This window comes from Lutra lutra, chromosome 4, assembly GCF_902655055.1.
Source record: "Lutra lutra chromosome 4, mLutLut1.2, whole genome shotgun sequence".
NCBI classification, from domain to species: Eukaryota; Metazoa; Chordata; class Mammalia; order Carnivora; family Mustelidae; genus Lutra; species Lutra lutra.
This window is the reverse complement of record NC_062281.1, coordinates 145,577,006-145,586,345: the sequence shown is the minus strand read 5'-3', so window position 1 is coordinate 145,586,345 and position 9,340 is coordinate 145,577,006. Positions and strand designations below refer to the sequence as shown.

General features: G+C 36.6%; 1 pseudogene; it reads left to right on the top strand.

Annotated features, from left to right (window-relative positions):
* The first annotated feature begins 6,134 nt into the window (after window positions 1-6,134).
* LOC125098986 (60S acidic ribosomal protein P1-like) lies at window positions 6,135-6,496 on the top strand (annotated as a pseudogene).
* The last annotated feature ends 2,844 nt before the right edge of the window (window positions 6,497-9,340 follow it).

The following is a 9,340-nucleotide window of genomic DNA, read 5'->3' as shown; positions in this document are numbered from 1 at the left end:
TTGTTGGAAACAATAAAAATTAGTCTTATATGTACTTTCTAATATTGAAAGAAACTGATTTTTTTTTTATTTTTAAGATTTTATTTATTTATTTGACAGAGAGAGATCACAAGTAGAAGGAGAGGCAGGCAGAGAGAGAGAGAGAGGGAAGCAGGCTCCCTGCCGAGCAGAGAGGCCGATGCGGGGCTCGATCCCAGGACCGTGAGATCATGACCTGAGCCGAAGGCAGCGGCTTAACCCACTGAGACACCCAGGCGCCCCGAAACTGATTTTTTTAAACTATAACTAAATTTGCAAATTAAATACTACCCCTATCCCCTGATACCTAGACGTCCTTAAGGAAGTCAAATAATACTGCTTGCTAGACCTACCCTATTGGACTCTAGGATCATTAACATTAAAATATATATAATTTAGTATTTGGAGTGACAGGTATATTATGCAATTAATTTTTTGGTAATAAAATACCATTCAGTGAAGAAAGCAAGGCCAAAATCAGCAATCAAGGTGAAATAGATAGAAAGGCAGAAAGAAAACTGTAAGTAGTGGTGTAACACTTTAGAAAAACAATATTCATTTTAATCAAATGAAATTTTTATTTTTTTTATTTTTTTTTTATATTTTATTTATTTATTTGACAGAGAGAGATCACAAGTAGACAGAGAGGCAGACAGAGAGAGAGAGAGGAGAAAGCAGGCTCCCTGCCAAGCAGAGAGCCTGATGCGGGACTCGATCCCAGGACCCTGAGATCATGACCTGAGCCGAAGGCAGAGGCTTATTAACCCACTGAGCCACCCAGGCGCCCCTGAAATTTTTATTTTTATAGGTCAAAAAATGATCAGATATCACAATTTCATATGGTTCAAGCTAATATCTCATAGTCCTCAGTATATTTTAATCAGGTTTTTGGAGAACAAAGTGTTTTTTATGTAGGAAAATTAAGGTCCTGTAACTTGGCTTTTTCCAGATATCCAAAGGAATCAACTAACAGAATATAACCTAATAGAATATGAATTACTAATTATGCTAACTCGATAGCACTCATTGGGCATCTACCACATGGCAGGTGAAGTTGTGGAAGTGTATGTGTGTGGGGCAAGGTGGGGCTTAGGGTGCGAGGAAGAGCATGCTTTATAGAGATTTGACATTTGAAGCTTGCCAAGCAGACAGGATTTTTGGCTTTGTTTTGGGGGGGGGGGTTTAAGACTGATTTTATTAATTAATTAATTTATTTATTTATTTATCAGAGAGAAAGAGTGAGCAAGCACAAGCAGGGGGAGTGGCAAGCAGAGGGAGAAGCAGGCTCCTCACTGAGCAAGGAGCCCCATGCCGGACTCAATCCCAGAACCCTGGGATCATGACTTGAGCCGAAGGCAGATGCTTAACCAAGTGAGCCACCCAGACGTCCCCCAAGCAGAGAGTTTGACTTAAGAAAGCATGGGAAGGGGCACCTGGGTGGCTCAGTAGGTTAAAGCCTCTGCCTTTGGCTCAGGTCATGATCCCAGGGTCTTGGGATCGAGCCCCGCATCAGGCTCTCTGTTCCCCAGGGAGCCTGCTTCCTCCTCTCTCTCTCTGCCCGCCTCTCTGCCTACTTGTGATCTCTGTCTGTCAAATAGATAAATAAAATCTTTAGAAAAAAAAAAGAAGAAGAAAGGCATGGGGAAAGATACAAAACTACCTCTTTCTGGTTTTTACTTCTATTGTCAAAGTGAAGTATTTGTTTTCTGTTACCAACAGAAACTGGTTAATGAAGATGTGCTAACTTAATCAAGTTAATATATGAATTCCAGAGGAAAGCCAGGCTTAGCCAGTAGTTTCATATGCCAATATCAACAACCAAAGCACTTTCTGTCAAGGACTTCAACTGAATGAAGTTTCATGAACTGACAATGTGGCAAAATGTTATCTTTAATAATAAATCTGCTAATTCTTCTTCCCTGCCCATCTTGTTCAACATTACATTCCCATTCTGGCAAATAATAAGCCCTCAATAAATATTTGTTGAATGAACTAATTAGCTGATATTGGGTCCTTGATTACAGCACGATGATTCCTACCAGATAAAAGAAGTTCACCGTGTTTATTTAGTATACATAAACTTTTTAACAAATAGTACAAGTCACCAGAAATTGCTCAAATGTAACATCTTTCCCTACCAAATAACACCAATACCTCTTTATCAGATATTTTTAAATAAATTAAATCCATGGGAGAGCCTGGGTGGTTCAGTGGGTTAAGTCTCTGCCTTCGGCTCAGGTCATGGTCTTGGGGTCCTGGGATTTAGCCCTGCATCGGGCTCTCTGCTCAGCAGGGAGCCTGCTTCCCCCTCTCTCTCTGTGCCTGCCTCTCTGTCTACTTGTGATCTCTCTCTCTGTCAAATAAATAAAATCTTTAAAAAAAAAAAGAATTAAATCCATGTAAAGTATTAAATTAACAAGTATTAGCAAATTATTTTAAATATTTAAATATTCTTTCATTGAAACATCCTAATTTGTATGTATCTTTTATATTAGAAATATAATCAGAGGGGCACCTGAGTGGCTCAGTGAGTTGATCCTCTGCCTTTAGCTCAGGTCATGATTGCTGGGTCCTGGGATCAAGCCCCACTGTAGGGCTCTTTGCTCAGCGGAGAGCCTGCTTCCCCGCCCTTGCCTCTCTGCCTGCTTGCGATCGCACTCTCTCTCTGTCAAATAAAATATTTTTAAAAAATAAATAAATAAAAAGACTCATTTTAAAAAAAGAAATATAATCAGAGCTATGTGTATACAAAAACTCTGTGTTTTCTTTTATTGCCTACAATATAGTACTATGTGGCTGCTTCATAAAATTGTTGTAAGAATTAATGAGTTATACAAGAAAGAAATTTTAAGTACAAAGGAGGCTATCCTAAGTGAAAATATTATTATAACAATTCTACCTCCTTATCCAGTTATAATACACAAAAATCTTTTTATAAGCATACTTGTATATCAACTTCCAAATAGCCTGATTAAAAAAATGTTTTAATCTATATTTTAGGCAAAAAAGGAAATCTAATTTTAACATGTTATCACACGATTGAAAATAAAAGCACTGTCAATTTAAGTATTTCAACTGCCAGGGTTCTTAAGACTAGATAATAATTTTAAATAATAGTTACATTGTTAATTGTTGAAATAATATATAATAGTCTTTTTTCTCCTCAATCATTAAAATCTTATATAATATTCCAATAATAATTTATCACTAAGACAGATATTTTTCTAAGTAATGTATCACCAAACCACATTTTGTTTCTGGTGTCATCTGCCGAAATCAATCCATGTTATAAAATGACATATTAGCTAGAAACTTGATAAACTTTGGAATGAAGTTCACTGACATACTAAAAATAGACTCCTTTTAATTTTTTCAACAAATTTAATATGAACATGGTGATAGAAATACATTAGGATAATAGAAATTCACCCTACATTAGTTTTTAATGAATCTTAGATATCACAATTCTTTCATATTCCAAATTTTAATTAGTCTTCAAAAATAATAACTACCATCCCTTGAACAGTCACTACATGCACAATACTATGCTAAGCGCTTATATGCTTTACTTCACAAAATCCTCACAACAAACTATACATATTAATTAGTGTCCCCATTTTATAGAAATGGAAACTGAGACTAAGAGGGTTAAGATATTTGTTGTGAACATAAAAACCAAAATCTGAATACCTCATGTCTACCTCACTACAAACCCCATAGTCTTAACCAATCATCCAATTTTAAGAAAGCAAAGTCCTAAATATAAAGACATAGAAGTCAATTAAGTTGAAATATAAAGTTGGGCTGGATATGAAAAAAAGACATTACTGATTGCTTAAGACAAGAGGAACATAAACTACACTAGGAGTCTCAAGAATATATTTACAAAATAAGTGAGACAAATGAATTTTCATTTTTAATAAATCCATTTCTTTTGGCAATATTTTTAATATGACTGCAGATAATAGTCCTTTTCAGAGTTTTCCTGATGAACATATTTTTCATTCTAGACTTAAAATTCAATGCCTTTTAATTATGTTTTCATACCTGTGTAGTGGTTTCATTAAATAATGTGCATACTTTTTTTAAGCATTTGTTAACAAGTTATCAAATATTCATGAAGAAATAAGGTATACCTTCTTAAGCTTTACACCAGCATTTCTCCTCCACGAGAAATTAAGTTATTTTCACGTGATCAAAAAAATTCATGACACACAATTAAAAACAAACAAGAGTCACATTTTATAAGGCAGCAATTACATTCATGTGGTACCAGTGTAACTGAAAGACAGAAGACATTTCATTTGTTAGTAACACAGAATTTCTTCCAGTGGGTTTCCTAGAGCTCATTAGATATTCCCTGGCTGATTCTCCTAAGTAATTAGATTTTAACAGGATTTTCAACAGATCAGAGCAATCTCTGAGGGTGCCAATAGAAGAGACCCCCTCTGGCCTTACCAGCAGGGCATAGCAGATAACATCCAGACTGGGAGTTAATAGGACAATTACTGGCCTCTTTTAAATGAGTTACATTAATGCACTTAAGCTAAATGGTTCTGCATATGATTAAATATTAACATCTGCAAAATATGAAAGCATGATATGCAATCAAGTTTTGTTGTTTTAATTTCCCCAAAGAAAGACTTCAATTGTTTATATAAATGCCTTTAAATACTATGTATTAAACACTTTAAGGATAAACTAACAGAAAGTCAGAAACTATTCTCACTTAAGAGTCCTAAAATATATGGACTTTTAGGATGACACTTCTGGCTATGATGAAGTAACTACAAATATAGACAAATATATGAAATAGTTGTTTTCAGACATTGGACAACAGGCAGTACAGGACAATGATCCCTGAGAGAAGGAGAAATACAAGAAGTTGTCTCCCTGAGTTAACAGAGTTGAGAATTTGGGGAAGCCATGGTGGGACAGAGTATCCAGGAGGAGAGAGTACCAGGGTACTCTCTGCAGTAGATCTGCAGAGGATACCCTTCAAGTCTCATGCTGAGTGTTGATTAGCACATGTATAAGAGGAAACTATTCAAGGCTGAAACAAAGAACCACTGGAAAAAGAGCAGGTGGAACAATTGTCAGAGCTCACACAGGGCTAGGAATATTCTCACAGCCAGAGTTAAAAACAAAACAGAACAAACGCCTTATAATACATAAGGCAACAGGTAGAGAACCCAGAAGGATATTATCTCAGCGGTAGGGACAAATTAGCTCTAGACTTAAAGTTGCTCTGGTGCCACTTAACAAAACTTAAAGGCAAATCGCAAAAGGATCAACCTATCTCCAAGTTATTTGAATGCCCAGAACAATGTTCAAAAATATTTATAGGAATACAAAAGGATAATGTGCTTAAACAACATAAATTTACAATGTCTGATACCCAAAATCATTAACTCATGAAAAGACCATGGAAGATACAAAAATGACCAAAATCAAATTTCTAAAGATGAAAAATACGCTGGGTAGGACTAAGAGTATTTTGACATTGCAGACTTAAAAAAAAAAAAAAGGACAGTGAGTTGGAAGACAGTGAGATGTGGGACAACTTCTAGCAGCTTAATACCTGAGTAACTGGGAATCATAGGAGAAGAGAGGGAAGAAGGGATGAGGAAAACTATTTGAAGAAATAATGACCAAAAATTTTCCAATTTTGATGGAAATTATATACCCCCCAAAAATGAAGCTATACCGAGGTTCATCATAAATCAAATAGCCTAAAACGTACTTTTAAATGCAGTGTAGACACATTTTAAATGTCTCTAGCAGAAACCAAAATATATTGGTCCAGACCTGATCTGAAGTCAGTCTCATGTTTGGTTCCTAGAATACTGGCCCAGAAGATTTTTCTAAGAGTAATTTTCAATCTAATGCAAATAGTCAATTTTGCCACTAAGTATGAGAAATACTTCAGAAATTTTGTAATGAATCTTATTCTTTACTTATTGGCTTTATAAAGAAATATTTCCTTCCTTTCCTCAGCTGCCTTCAAGGTGCTGGGTCCTGCCCAGGAAGGTAAGGCCTGGTGGGGGTAAGTCTCTCCCTTTATCCACACCAACAGCACCTCACCTGGCAGTGCCTGCTCAGCACTCACCTGCACCATGGCCTTTGTCTTGGAGCTCCCCTGCATCTACTCAGCCCTCATCCTGCAGGATGAAGTACTGGTCACAGAGATGAAGATCGATGCCTCACTAAAGCAGCCAGTGTAAATGTTGAACCTTTTTGGCCACGCTTGTTTGCAAAGGGCCTGGCCCATGTGAACTTCAGGAGGTTCATCTGCAATGTAGGGAGTGGTGGACCTTCCCCAGCAGGAGGTCCTGCTCCCTCCACCACTGCTGCCCTAGCTGAGAAGAAAGTAGAAGTCAAGAAAGAAGAATCAGAAGAGTCTGCTGATGACATGGGCTTTGGACTTTCTGACTAAACCTCTTCTGTAACCTGTTCAATGAAAAGCTGAACTCTTAAACTAAAAATAAATGGGGGCATCTGGGTGGCTCAGTCCATTGAGCAGTGAACTCTTGGTTCCAGTCAGATCATGATCTAAGTGTTGTGAGATCCAGTGGCCATGGAGCTCCAGGCTTGAGGTGAGTCAGGTTGGAGAATCCCTCTTACCCACCCACCCCCACTCAAATAAATAAATAAATAAATCTTTTGAAAAAATAAAAATAAATGTTTCCTATTCTCATTATTATTATAAGGTTACCTAGCTTTATACTCCAAAACTTTACTATAAAATACCAAATTGGGCCCCAGCAAATGCAGAGGCAGGAGCCTGAACCAGACAAATAAGTGCTGGTAAGCACTGACTCTGTCCTTTAATTGGTTTTTATTCACTTGGATAAAATAGGGCACAGGATCAGTAAGAAAATCATCCCACTTACCAGGTCCTTACAAAATTACTGTGACCTTCGTGGCAAATTCAGGTCTTCATGATCCAGAGAAAAATGGGGCCTGTGCGCATAGAGGGTCATTACGAAGAGATGCTAACCAGCTGTAACTTTTTCTTCCAGGAAAATCAAGCTAGAGGCTTAGATCAGGAGGAAAACTTCCTGACATTAGGATGAATTAAAAACACAGATGGGGGCACCTGGGTGGCTCAGTGGGTTAAGCCGCTGCCTTCGGCTCAGGTCATGATCTCAGGGTCCTAGGATCGAGGCCCGCATCGGGCTCTCTGCTCGGCAGGGAGCCTGCTTCCTCCTCTCTCTACCTGCCTCTCTGCCTGCTTGTGATCTCTCTCTGTCAAATAAATAAATAAAATCTTTAAAAAAAATAAAAAAATAAAATAAATAAATAAAAACACAGATGGTTTAGAATATCGTTGTAAACTTCAAATACTATTCTGAGTATATGATACGGATATATTTCCAGTAAAATATGACATATACCTGACCTATCTTTTCTATAAGTCTGGGAACACTTGATTGGTTGAAATGATACTTGAATTATTTAGGTTGAGCCACAAGCTCCATACCAACTCTCAAACAGCAAAGCTTGGTGCATGTCTGCAGGCTCCAAAATGTGGTAATATTCAGATGGCCTTTTTGTTTTTAATTTTATCTCTATTTGTTCGTTTACAAGTTTATTTCTGTAATTCTATTCTCCCTCATGGAGTTTTCAAATGTCTGTGTCTTGCTTTATGTACTCAAAGTATTCCAGAGATTTTAGGTTGAAACAGAACTTTTTTCAATCTTAATTACACTTGAAGGGAATTTGGAAAACTTGTTATCCGAAAGAATTCTTTGGGGCATCCCAGATGGTTAAGCATCTGCCTTCAGCTCAGGTCATAATCTCCAGCCCCATGGCAGGCTCCCAGCTGAGCAGGAAGTCTGCTTCTCCCTCTCCCTCTACCTCTCTCCCTGCTTATGCTCTGTCTCTTTCCCTGTCAAATGAATAAATAAAATCTTTTTAAAAAATAAAATAAACTAATTCTTTGAGTGTATTGATCATTTTCTGAACTTTTTGTCTAAATCTGATTTTTATACATCAAAGTTTCTTAACACTAGGTACACAAAAATAAAGATCTCACAAAGATACATAAAATAAGTTAATCAATTTTACAAAATGTGTTGAATCAACCTGAGGAAAGAGATTATATTAGCCATACCGAGACCCACTAGAAAACCAGCATTTGCAAAGACATCAAAGAAATCAAACAATTAGCCTAAATGAATTATAGTGGACTCCAGTTTCCCTTTTTCTAACCCCTTTTGTGAGATTTTTCAGGCCTGTTTTATACAATGAACTTGAAATACTTTGGTAGTAAGCATATTTATGGTTGGTCCAGTGCACATTTAAGTATGTTCTATTAAAACAGAGTATTGATGTAAGAAAAGAAAAGGATAATACACATAAAAGAGGACAAAGGGTAATATTCCCATGGCTAACTGAATGATTTTTTAAGTACCAGAAAGCAGAACTAAAATCTAGAAGTTGAAGTTGTGGCAAGATAAATTAGGCCCAATATAACAGTAAACTTTCTAACATTTAACTTCCTAAACTTTCTAGAGATCAAAGATCAACTGTCCTATCACTCTAAATGTGCAAATACTGACTGACCATTTGGCAGGGGTTTTGTAGACTGAATTCAAGGGTTGTGTAGGAGATTAGATTAGACAACATTTAATCTTAATTAAAGTCTTTCTAAACATTCAGATGATCTGATTCTATGATCCTAAATGCTTTGGTGTTCATACTAGGAATTTCCTTTGCCTTAATTTCTCCATAGGATGACTGTAATGCCTGTCCCTTTATTATATATAGGAAATATTGGACTATAAGGAGACCTAGGGTAGCTCTGGTTCTACCACCAATTTGTTAGGTAATTTTGAACAAATCATTTTTATTTCTTGGTTTTGGTTTTGTCATCTGCAAGTGTGGCCTGGAGGCGCTAAACACATGTCTCAAGAGTTCATTCCACTTTATAGACTTTGCTTTCCCAAGTCTCTGAAACTTACCTGTATATCAGCCTAGAGACTTGCTAGAATAACCAGCCAAAATTCTCTTTCTGACATACAGAAAAATGTAACATCTCTGACATTATAATTCCATGTTATCAATGTGGAAATTGTACAGTCAAAACTGACTTTTAGACACTTGATAAAATGAATGAACACTGGGTGTTATATGCAACTGATGAATCACTAAATTCTACCTCTGAAATGAAAACAAAACAAAAACAAAAAACAAAAATAACTGACTTCTCCCTGTTTGCTTCAACCATACCCATTCATAGTGATCAATCATAAAGACCCTTGAAGTTTCTCTAGTTAAATAACCTTCACAGATCAGCTCCAATATTCAACTTGCAGAT